Raw genomic sequence first — 12,605 nt, 5'->3', positions numbered from 1 at the left:
GAGCATATAGCCCATATTCTTTTTTTCCCAGATGTATTATGGTGCAGTTAGCTACAATGAAATTATTTTGTTTGCAAGGCAAATCGAATCGATCTATAACAGGAAAGTAATGCCGTCCTTTAATAAAGTCATCTGTTAATGGCAAGATTTACATGAATATTATTGTCTGATTAATCAATGAAAATGTTAAATAATCTTCCACTGAGAGTCCTTGGGAGTCCCATTAGAGTCACTCTACTTGCTGTCTCCATAATCACAACTATGTTTTGAAATCTCTTAGTGAGACAATTTAATGTGTCTGTTGTGTGCCCTGTTTTTTTCCACAGAATGTGTGCATTTCAGCCAGTGCAATCCTGGGAAAAAAGACAGAGAGAGACAGCAACTTCTTGATATAATTTGTTTTCTGTGAAAATATCCTGCATGCTGGACTTCTAGTCACTATGTTTTTGTTAATGTGATGGAAATATTTCTGTTTACATATGTTCCATATATATACGGGAGATATGGTTACCTGGGACATGGAGAAGGCAGAGGTACTCAACGACTTTTTTGCTTCAGTCTTCACCAGCAAGTGCTCCAGCCACACCGCCCAAGTCACAGAAGGCAAAGGCAGGGACTGGGAGAATGGAGAACTGCCCACCGTAGGAGAGGATCAGGTTTGAGACCATCTAAGCAACTTGAAGGTGCACAAGTCCGTGGGACCTGATGAGGTGCACCCACGGGTCCTGAGGGAACTGGCAGATGAAGTGGCTAAGCCACTACCCATCATATTTGAGAAATCGTGGCAGTCCAGGGAAGTTCCCACTGACTGGAAAAAAGGAAGCATAACCCCCACTTTTAAAAAGGGAAAATAGGAAGACCCAGGGAACTATAGGCCAGTCAGTGTCACCTCTGTGCCCAGCAAGATCATGGAGCGGATCCTTCTGGAAGCTGTGCTGAGGCACATGGAAAATAAGGAGGTGATTGGTGACAGCCAACATGGCTTCACTAAGGGGCAAATTGTGCCTGACAAATTTGGTGGGCTTCTACGATGGGGTTATAGCATTGGTGGATAAGGGAAGAGCCATGGACGTCATCTACCTGGGCTTGTGCAAAGCATTTGGCACTGTCCCGCACAACATCCTTCTCTCTAAATTGGAGAGACATGGATTTGATGGATGGACCACTCAGTGGATAAGGAATTGGCTGGATGGTCGCACTCAAAGGGTTGCAGTCAATGGCTCCATGTCCAAGTGGAGAGGAGCGACAAGCGGCGTTTGTCAGGGGTCGGTATTGGGACCAGTGCTGTTCAACATCTTTGTCAGTGACATGAACAGTGGGATCGAGTGCACCCTCAGCAAGTTTGCCGATGACACCAAGCTGTGTGGTGTGGTCGACACGCTGGAGGGAAGGGATGCCATCCAGAGGGCCCTTGATAGACTTGAAAAGTGGGCCCGTGCGAACCTCATGAAGTTTAACAAGTCCAAGTGCAAGGTCCTGCACATGGGTTGGGGCAATCCCAAGCACAAATACAGGCTGGGCAGAGAATGGATTGAGGGTAGCCCTGCGGAGAAGACTTGGGGGTGTTGGTTGGCAAGAAGCTCAACAGGAGCCAGCAATGTGCGCTTGCAAGCCCAGAAAGCCAACCGTATCCTGGGCTGCATTAAAGGAAAGCGTGACCAGCAGGTCGCGGGAGGTGATTCTCCCCTCTACTCCGCTCTGGTGAGACCCCACCTGCAGTACTTGCGTTCAGCTCTGGGGCCCCCAACATAAGAAGGAGGCGGACCTGTTGGAGTGAGTCCAGAGGAGGGCCACGAAGATGATCAGAGGGCTGGAGCACCTCTCCTGTGAAGACAGGCTGGGAGGGATGGGGTTGTTCAGCCTGGAGAAGACAAGGCTCCGGAGGAGACCTTATAGCAGCCTGCCAGTACCTAAAGGGGGCCTACAAGAAAGCTGGAGAGGGACTTTTTACAAGGGCACGTAGTGATAGGACAAGGGGTAATGGCTTTAAACTGAAAGAGGGTAGGTTTAGATGAGATGTAAGGACGAAGTTCTTCACTGTGAGGGGTGGTGAGGCAGTGGAACAGGTTGCCCAGAGAGGTTGTGGCTGCCCCATCCCTGGCAGTGTTCAAGGCCAGGTTGGATGGGGCTTTGAGCAGCCTGGCCTAGCGGAAGGTGTCCCTGCCCATGGCAGGGGGGTTGGAACTACATGATCTTTAAGGTCCCTTCCAACCCAAACCATTCTATGAGTCTATGAGTCTATGTTTATAGTTTACTATCTTGAATCCTTTTAAAGTTGGATTTTAATGTGGTTGCACATATACAATATCTAGGAGCTGACCTGCATGCTAATAAGTCTTTAAGATCATACAGCTGAAGTAGAACATACAGGGTCAGAGACACAAGTGAATGGTGATGCGCTGCTTTGAGTGGATGACTAACATCACCAGTTCCCACAAGCTCCTAAACTTCCAGGGGTGACAGTGGACCTTGCCATAGTGAGGCATGCAATGACCTGCAGTGATTCCCAGTCTCAGGCTTTCTCTCTGTACTCCACTGCTTGACAAAGAGAGCTGGTTAACACTTGCCAAGAGAGACACTTCTCCACAATTCAGCAGCTCATACTCATGGACACAAACCTTCTGGACTTTTTGAAAGGTTTGAGTTGGAAGCCAAGGTTTGCGCCTCAAATCTGTTGCCACTGATACTCTTCATTATTATTTTTTTTTCTCTCTCCCATTACTAAGAGCCTTGCAAATTTGCAATGCTGACCTACCATTTTCTTATGACCTACTGTTGCTGTTGTTATCACTTATTTTTGTAGATTTTATGCATTGTCCTCTCTATGATACCAGAACTAAGTTTCCAAACAATACCTGTAAGGAATCACCTGAGTAGCCTAAAATAAAAACAATCCCAAGCTTTTCATTAGATTCCAAGCTTACACGTCACATCTGCTATAGTGTCATCCCAAAGCAGTTTTATGTTTTCTTTCTTTAAACAGAACCTCTGCTGAAAGTTGGAGAAAAAATATACAACCCAATCACAGGAATATCTAGGTATGAAAAAAAACATTCACTTGAATTCCACAGTGTAAAAGTGTCAGTAGCTATGCGGTATTTTTTTACGTGAAGTCTATCTGTGAAATACAAAGTCCCATTTTTTAATCAATATTTGCTTGCATTTTTGGCACTAAAAATTTATTCTACAAATAATCCAGTTTTGCTTGGCATCTAAATGAAAAAACAGGCAAAAATAAGTTCTTAGAAGCCATGCCATTTTTCATTACCATTTATTTTTAGTTTTCATACTTTCTGTTTTTATACCATATTCAATTTTAATTTTCATATATTTCACAAGCATATAAAAATACAGGTTTTGAGTGTATTCTTTTTGTATTTTTTGAAACTGGTGATTGTATGATACAGTCTGACATTGTCATTTTGTAATCCCAGGGTTGGGGCTATGTCAACAAGGTCAGAGAAAGTAAGATGTGTTGCACTGAAGTATTTTTATGGCTATTTTTGTAATTCTGAGCATACTAATGTTTTAAGACTGCAGTTATTAATGCATTGTTATGTAAATCTTAAATATGCCCAAACCAAATGTTATCTCTGCGTAGAAGCTAATGAGCCTTGAGATGTCAACAGTTCTGAAGATGTTTCTCATGCTGAAGGCAATAGTTTCTATGCCTAGGTGTAAATAAAGTAAATAAAACAAGATAAGTTGCTGGCAGCAGTGCTTTCAGCTAATTTCAACCAATATATTCAGTGATGCTGTTGAATTATCAGGTACAAACAGTGCATCATACAATGACAAAGCACAATTTCTAAATACAGTTATTTCTATTAACTCTGTAGAGACCAATGAAAAAAATCAAAACAATTGATCTGTGTGCTGTGGTTTTTTTGAGTAATAAAAATGTAAAGAGAAGAGAAATGGAAATATTTGAGGACAACATCAGGATTGAAACACTAAATATTAGATAATTCAGTTATACATATTGAAGAATCATGCGTAGTTTTAGTATTTGCTATAGCTTACTTCATCTGGAAATGCATTTACCCAAAGAAAATGCTGAAAATGTTTAAAGTTGTGTATATTCAGAGTTACTGATAAATCAGTACTAGCTGAGTTGCTTGTAGTAATGGACTTGCTTCTCTTTTCCTGCTCTTGCTACTTTAAATATGTATCCAGTGAATGAAATGTAATGGCTGCTTGAGAAAGAGGGATCTGCCACCAAACAAGAAGGAAGTGAAGGTATTAACCTTAATTGGGTAATTGATTGAAAGTATTTCCTGGTAGCACAGAAAATGCTTATTTAATAGTTGACAGACAACAAAGGTACAAAGACATAGATAGCAAAGAAGGGAGGAACTGACCCAAAATTAGCAATAAAGAGCTTGAAATTAAATATTTGCTATGGCATTAGCACCATATTCCCCTGGAAAAGCAGGTTCTGAATACTGCCTATCAATCTTCCATATGATGGATCTCCAAATCAGAATTTCAGTGACCAGGGGGCAAAATGAGGAGTGCTAAAAGTAGAAATTATTTGGGGATAAGAAAACAAACCAAACGCTCTTCTGATTAAAATTTGCTGCTGAAGGTAGCCGATGATCAGAAGGCTTAGGCAGTCAGATTTTTTTTTATTAGTAATTCATTCCTTTATTTAAATTTGGCAGGATATACAGACCCTTCTGAAGTATTTTGGAGAACACAATGCTTACTATAGTCAAGCAAACTATCGGCTTATTTTTACTTTATTTTCAGGGCATGTTGTTGATTGGAGCATTACATCTGAATTTCCAGAATTTGGAATGATAGAAATAAGTTTCAAGTTCACAGTGTTACATTTAGGCACCCGAGTTCATCTAAAACCATGTAACAGAGGCTATATGAGTTTTGAGTATACTGAGGACTTACAGCTTGCCTGGAAATCAGTGGAGCTGAAGAATCTGAGTAACCTAGAAAACTGTTACCCGTATAGTACATACCTGCATACATATATATATGTACCTTACAGTACATGTGCCTGTGTTGACTGAAATATCTTGTGAAAGTACATTTTTTTACTTCTGTGTATTTTGTGAGTAAACATTTTGACAGCATTTCTGGGAAGAATTAAGCAGATAGAATAGAAAGGAGATACCAGGAAGGTGACAATAATCCTGTGAAATTAAGAAGATTCCAATTAACTGGTTTCTTAAAACTGTGAAATTACTAATAGAAAAAAAATTGAAATATTGGCAGCAATCATTACTGTGGGGAAATTAGCTTGCTATTCAACAGGATAAAGTCAAAAAGTCTAAGAAGGTCAGAGGAAAGCTGACACTTCCATTGCTTTAGTCGTGAGAACTTGTTAGGAAAATACATCCAGTTAATTAAAACAAAGCTACCCAGAGACCTAAACTATGAAGAGTTTTTCTTGTTATCCACTGTCATTTTTAAGTGCTGTTCAGACTTGCTGCAGAGCTGTATTTTAATCCTCGTGAAATTAGAGGATGATGTTCCTATGAAGTGCAAAACCTTCATAATGATAAACTAATGCCATTCAGGAACTGGAATTGCCAGAATGCAATAAGTTATAGTTAAGTGAGGTTGTTCTCAGAGGCAATTACAGGTTTTACAAAGATAGTAATTTGCCTCTTTTCTTCATAGATACATTGTTATTCATCAACATTTAGCTTCCCCCACATTTTTCAAGTTCTCTTGGGTCACTGAGGGCTTTATAGGAAATAGATGATTTGAGAAATGCCTTGTGTGACCTTATCTATTTTGTGGCCCAATCTTGGCCGTCAGTAAGATGTACTTACCAGTGTAATAGCATTTGAAATTTGCAGCATCAGGAATTAGAGAAAAAAACATACACATGTGGATCCCTGTAGCTAGGCATGTAATGTTTTTGCCTGGTTGCCAGACTTTTATTATTTGAGAAATTTTTCAGGGGCTGGAATCATTCATAATTGTCACATTAGTAGAAGTGGAAGAAATCAGCTTTGTGTACAATGAGTCGTATGTGTGCAAACTATTTTTGAAGTAAGTTAACGTCTTATGTGAGACTGGTGTAACCTTATTTTAAACCTGCTCTGTTAGATAGAAGGTGTCAATTCACTGTATTGAGTAGTCAGCATCTTTCTATCTTTATTTTTGGAAGCATTGATTCTCCACATTACAAATTTTGCATGCTGATGGGTGTCTTTGCAGACGCTTGTTGCTAGAAAGCAGTTTAAACATGGACTGCCACATTATGTGCTGTTATTCCAGTTCAGTTTGTGAAGTTTAGCCCATTTCAGGCAAAAATACCACAAACAAACTAAATTTTGTGAGATTATCATAAACCAATTTTGTTTCAGGACATACATTTCTGAAAATCAAGACACTGATAATCACTGTCTGAATAAAGCTTTGAAATATTGCACTACTACAAAACAACACAAGTATTTGGGGAAAATGTTGCTATGATCTACCACAGTCAGGAAGAGACTTTACTTACCATATGTTACAAATTTGCCTATGTGATATCTCATCTGGTTTCTACTGTGAAATGCCATCTGTCTTGTACTCAAAATCTACAGAAAAGTAATTGCTGAACTCTGTAACAAAGAGGTTGTGGATAAATATTTTGAGATTAGTGCAGATCTGTAGGTATTTTATATTATTAACTTTATATATTTATGTAGACATACAGTTATCTTTTAGCAGAACAAATAACAAAATGAAAGTATACAATTATTAACATGTTACCCTTTTGATATTTGCAGTTAGAGGAGACCTGCAAGACATTCGTGATGCTGTGACCAGCCACTGGTAGATCGTATGGCAGACAGTATCTAATCAGGTATTCCATCTGCAGTTATGTCTTAAACTTCATAGCACTGTGAGATGAAGGTGTCCTAATATACAAGTTTATAGTTGAAAATATTTTACATATCAAATAGGATGCTTTTGACAGAGATGAAAATGCTCTACTTAGATTCTTAGAAAAATGTGGGTTTGATTTTCCCCTTTGTTAAGCCAGAGAAATTGTCTGCAGTCGTTTAATGGTTTTGGTAATGTGGGATTTTAGAAAGTTGTTTCCTGAAGTATGTTAGGACTGAGTTTAGATAGATTTTTAGATACTTTTGTAAGTATATTTACAAAATTTAACAGAATCTGTTTTAAAAAAAATGAACTCCACTTACTGTCCTTTTCTTTACATAAGCACAAAGAAAACTGTTAAATATAAATGAAGATGCCAAAAAGGACACTCCACAAGAGTGAAGCAGGATTTTTGCATTAGAGCAATCAGAAAACTCTCAGGCAGAATTGTCAAGAAAACTGGTGCAAGGATAATAGGTCAATTTGCTATGAAATCTATGTAATTTTACTTAAATTCACACTGAATGAAACTGAATAAACCTGCTGCAAATGAAACAAAACCTTGTATTTGATTAAGTGTGCAGACAAATAAGTACCAAATGTTTTGACTTTACTCAGTAAAAAACAATGTTAAAATAAACTGTCGGTATTTTTATATAAGGCTACTTCCTCCTTCCTTCCAGCTTCACTTGTGGCTGACAGTATAAAAGTCCTTGCTAGGGTCTGCCTCAGCGCTCTCTAACGAAGCTCTAATTTTCTCTGAAGCTCCCTTAAACTCTTATGGTTTGAACAGCAGAGCCTGAAGCTGAAGTGTGTTAATTCCTGTGGGGACAACAACTTTAAGTCACAATTAAACAGTTCTTTACCCAGACTGTATGGCCTGACCAAAGCACATGCCATGCAGTGTTACTTCTGAGCCTCTAACATGGGGTGAGGATGAAGTGGCCTTTCTGGATTATGTTCCCTTGTTGGAGCCACTGGAGCGGGGACTCAGAAGCCACGGGGGGAACTTGTGTTGTTGATACTCTGCCTGGAAAACTGAGGCACAGGTTTGTTTAGGGAGCAGAGCAGAGGGAGGAGAGCTAGAAAGCATATCCTGGCTGCATGTAATTTTATAGAAAGCTTTGCCTGATAGTTGGGGTATGTATTCACTAAGCCTCCAATTAATTAAGACTAACTTATTTGGGACTAAAAGTGCTGATTGTAACAACGGACAAAATGCAGAAATATGCAAAGTTGTTAATTGTAGTGTAAAAACAACATAACTTGTTTTCTGAGATCTTTTTTAGTGTTTTAATCATGAATGATTAAAATTTGCTTATTCCCTATGAAGGAGTGAGATATTAATAGAAAATTAATAAAAAATTAATAAATATACAGTCATGAAAGTAGTTACGAGTCTTTCTATGACTACATAGTTATTTGTATTGTTCTCAACATATTGTATATTATACCTTAAAATGCTGTAGGCTTGTTTTAAATAACTGCTGAAAAGAACAACAAATACGAGTTATTTGATAAAAAAGTTGATTCCTACGTGCTGGTAGCTGACCTGTCTTTTGTACCTTCTCTGTAATGCTGGGTTTTGTACATTTGCCATCAAGTAACTGTAGATTTCTTAGGATTTTTTGTGTTTATGATTACACAACACAATGAGCTTGGAGGGAAATTTATGTATATTGAAGTTGGTGTATATGTTTCATCAAAAATTAATTTTCATAAGGAAATAATTTGCTGTGGGAATGCATTAATTGAGATAAAATGCCATTTGGTGAAACCTTCTCTCTCTGCCCAAGTAACTTCAGCAATGTTTTTACCAATATGCTGGAAGGACACACTGGAGGGATAAAAGATTTGAGTTCAATCAGGCAGAAGAGGAATGTGAACTAGATTTCAGTTTTCCGAATTATAACTCTAAGCACTGGGCAAGTAAGTATAAAGAACTGCCAAGATGCTGCCTCATGCTTTGTGTGAGGTTGGAAGCTCACCAGATGATGACTCCTAGGGCAAATGGTGCATGCTGTTCTTGCCTCACTGTCCTTGGGGGCAGACAGCTCATATAATATGATGGCAAGAGTGGTCTGTGATGCAAAAGGTTAACTCTTCACGCTTTTCACCCTTGTACTATATAGGTTTTTAGCACACTTCCTGTTTCTTTGTCACCTGATTGGCATATGCCTTCTGACTGTATCACCATATTCTGTATAAGGGGCCATGCCCGTCACTGCCCCTTGGCTTCTAATTTGCCCTTGCTGTGCCTGCTGCCAGTGAAGCTGGCAAAGTTTCAGCTATACAGGGCTAGTTGAGCACCATCAACATCCTATAGGCTAGGGCAGACGGGTAAAGTTTGGCATCACAGACCTCATTTTCACCCAAAACACTTGAGTGTAGCTGGTGCTGTTTCTGATGGGACAGTACCCTTTATGTCCTCCACTGAATAGCAGCCAGGGCCAGTGTCCTCTGTGGCCAGGTGACAGCTGCATCCCAGCCCAGTCTTTCTATTATCCAAGAGAGTTTCTGGGTGAGGGAGCCAGCACCCATTTGTGGGACCATATTGTCTTCCATTTTGGGGATTACTAGTGCTGAGCTTAGGAAAAGAAGGGCTGTATCCAGAATGCTGTACCCACTGCCCTGCTGCGACAGCACACATCTGTCAGACCTGCTGTCAGATTGCCATGAAAACAGGACAGAGGCCGTTGTTTTCTATGGAGCCTAGCCAGGCCAAACGTCTGCATTTTAGCTGGTGGCTAGTTTGGTGGCAGTGAATCCACTGCTGCTTTATAGCCTTTGAAATAATTTTACAGCCCTCCAAGGACACACATCACCTCAGAAATGAAATAAAATATATGGGTAGATAGGTAATTAGAAGACAAGGTCTATGGTATGAAATAGGCATGTCACTATGGAGATATCTTTTTTTTTTGTCTGCTCCCTTCCTGTCCCCTTCTTGGTAGTGGATATTCAAAAAGGGGTATAAAAAAACCTCATAAACATGTTAAGAGAGTTAGACGTTGTGAGTTCAAACCCTGTCCAGCTGCAATATGACTGGAACCCAGAGTTTCCCAGGTCCTGGGTGAGTGCTCAAAAATTTGACCTTTATGTGAAAGACCTTCTTCTCCAAAGGCAGCTGATTTTTTGAATCCTGAGTAAATGAAGACGCTTTAAAATGGGAATTAGTTTTGGTGTCTAAAGCCATTAAAATAGACGCACAGAGGAGAAAATGTTTTAGGTACACCTCTTTCTTTGGCATTTGTGATAGCCTGGTTCAGTCACCTCACTGTGCTAGCTGCTGCGAATCCTGACCGGGGAGCGTTACTCTCTGCCTAACTCTGGATTGTTTCATATGTAAGATTAGGCAAACACTGAAGTTTGTTTTGTGACCTCTATCACAGACATGGGCGGAGAAGGAAGACGAAAGATGGAGGTCCAAGAGAAACCTTGCAGCAGGGCCCCGCGTGCACCACCAGCCTCTGCAACCTCTGCCCCCCAGGCAGGGGCTAGCTGCCTGGGCTGGAGGCCAGCTCTGGTGCGGGGCAGCCATGTAAGCCGGGATCAGGCTGCTGGGGACACAGAGAGCTGCGAGATGCTTCTTTTGCACGTCTCTTCTTTGCCTGGGAGCTACATTTGAGCTCAGACCCTCGACCGTGGTTCTCGCCTGAGCCACGTTGGAGCTGTGCCTGTGCCTGGTCCTGATCCTGACCTGCTGGCTTGACCTCGGACCTCCCTCGTCACCGGGGCCTTGCCTGGGCTGTGACTGACCCTGGTTACCCTTGGCGGACCTGCCCTGCTCTCCTTGCTCAGGCACGGTGGGACTGTCCCCTTGCTGGTGAGGATGCCACCTTGCTGTCACCCCAGCTCCTGGCTGGCCTTCCCTGGGGAGCAGCCTGCTCTTTGCTTCTCACAAACGATTTACAGAAGAGATTTTTTCATCTCAGACTTTTATCCTTTTTTACCTGTATTATTTGTTGGGTTTTTTGCTGGGCTGTTTTCAATACATCTAGATTTTATATTGGACTAGGACTGGGAATATCTATTTAGCTGATTTAAGAAAAATAATAAAAATAATTCATAAAGTAGAATTATATAGAAGATTTGTGGTCTATGAGTAAAGTAGGTCTTTCAGTGCTTTTGGAACTATCTGTCCAAGAAATCAGAAATCACAGTGGCGGGGGGGGGGGAGGAAAGCCTGAAAGCCATGAAGCCATAAGTCACTCCTGAACGTGAGCTCAAAGACTCACCTTTCCTGTTTGCTCCTTCACATTCATACATTGCTTATTTATATTGTATGGCTGGTTACAGCTGAGACAGGGTAAGAGGTCTTACCTCAGTATTAATTTCAGATGTTCACATGCATTGCCAGATTACTACAAATCTCAGGAAAGCTCACGAGTTATTTTTCCAAAATGCCTGTTGGAGTCAGCTATGTAACTTAACCTGTCAATATATACATTGATAAAATTGATGTCAACTAAAATGTCACTGAAAAGAGGAGGAAATTACTGCATAGCTTTTCACTGCGAGGCGTGGTAACCTGGTAGAGCACTGCAGCTTGCCTTACACAAGTAGGTTGTCCATAGCTCCTGTCAACAGAGGGATTGACTTTCTCTGCCAACGGCTCTGTTGAAACGAATACGGCTCATGGTTAACTTCCCACTGGCACGGTGCATCGTACGTCTGCTAAACAAGCAGACCACAGCTTCAGAGGGAGCTGTAAGTAACTAAGATATGGAAATCCACCATTGACTGACATGTCAAAATAATTTGGGATGAAAAAAATAGTCCCTCCTCTGATGTCAGTTGGATTAGGAGTTGTATTTAGCCAAGCATAACTATATGGTTATTTTGCTAGATTAGAGATGAGATTTCTTTATCTTGAAAATGTGAGGGTTTGTACATGAGCGTATGACCAGATCCAAATTCCAGGTCTACCTCTTAGCAGTACGGTTCATTCGGGGATGCGTGGCACTTCCTAACTTTTCCTAAACCACAGGAACACAGCACCCAGATGATATTGCTTATCTCCACTATTAACAAATTCACCTTTGTAAATTCTGCTGTCAGAAAATTGAAAGAACCTGTTCTTCAAGCCCAAGTTGTATTTTGAGACCCCACTATTATGCTAAACCCCTTTCTTCTGACATGGCTTACATTACATGAGATGTCTGTCCCATATGGGCCCAGCAATAAAATACAAGCCTTGTATTATTTTCCCACTCTGTTCCATACACTCTTGCTCGCAGGGTGTACTGAGGGTTTTAGTTTTATTACTGGATTACTTTTCAAGCTTTCCTCCCACTAGAAAGGCTAATGAAATTCAGTAAGTGCCAATGTGGGTCTGGAAAGTCTGAACGGTTGGGATAACTCATCTACTTTCAGGTTTGTCTTTTAGAGCTTTGCTGCAGTACAGCCTTCAGTAATAAAAGCAAAGATATATTAAGCTCCATAAATAAAATCTTCTCAAAAAATCAGAAAAATGTTCTTCAGGAAAAGACTTTTAAATGGGCAACTCTAACAATGTTATACTGTATATCTCCACCCCTCCGGAGGAAGAATAAAAGTAAAATGTACTAGCCAAATGGCAAGGATCAAGAGCCCAATATATCTCTTTCTCATTATATGAGGTTTTTAAAAGGTGACTGGGAGACTAGGGAGTGCATTTTTATTGTAAAGTGGCAGGAGAAAATTAAAAAATGGCTCTATTAAATGTTCTCACTAGCTTAATTAAGAGATGTATAACGAAGCACTTCATCTGGCTGGCTTTTATA

General features: G+C 40.4%; 1 long non-coding RNA gene across 2 annotated transcripts in view; it reads left to right on the top strand.

Annotated features, from left to right (window-relative positions):
• The window catches only part of LOC115336618, a 14,617-nt gene extending 2,012 nt beyond the window's left edge, over window positions 1-12,605 (top strand). Inside the window, exons 3-7 of one of the 2 annotated variants that reach the window (XR_005931976.1) lie at window positions 2,984-3,038; window positions 3,435-3,465; window positions 6,744-6,820; window positions 7,711-7,889; window positions 10,233-12,605. This is a non-coding gene — a long non-coding RNA (uncharacterized LOC115336618). The remainder of the gene's footprint in view (window positions 1-2,983; window positions 3,039-3,434; window positions 3,466-6,743; window positions 6,821-7,710; window positions 7,890-10,232) is intronic. The other variant, XR_003921849.1, reaches the window with a different exon arrangement.

The sequence above is a fragment of the Aquila chrysaetos genome, chromosome 2 (genome assembly GCF_900496995.4).
Source record: "Aquila chrysaetos chrysaetos chromosome 2, bAquChr1.4, whole genome shotgun sequence".
Classification (NCBI taxonomy): domain Eukaryota; kingdom Metazoa; phylum Chordata; class Aves; order Accipitriformes; family Accipitridae; genus Aquila; species Aquila chrysaetos.
The sequence above is the reverse complement of the archived record's forward strand: the minus strand, read 5'-3'. Positions and strand labels throughout refer to the sequence as shown.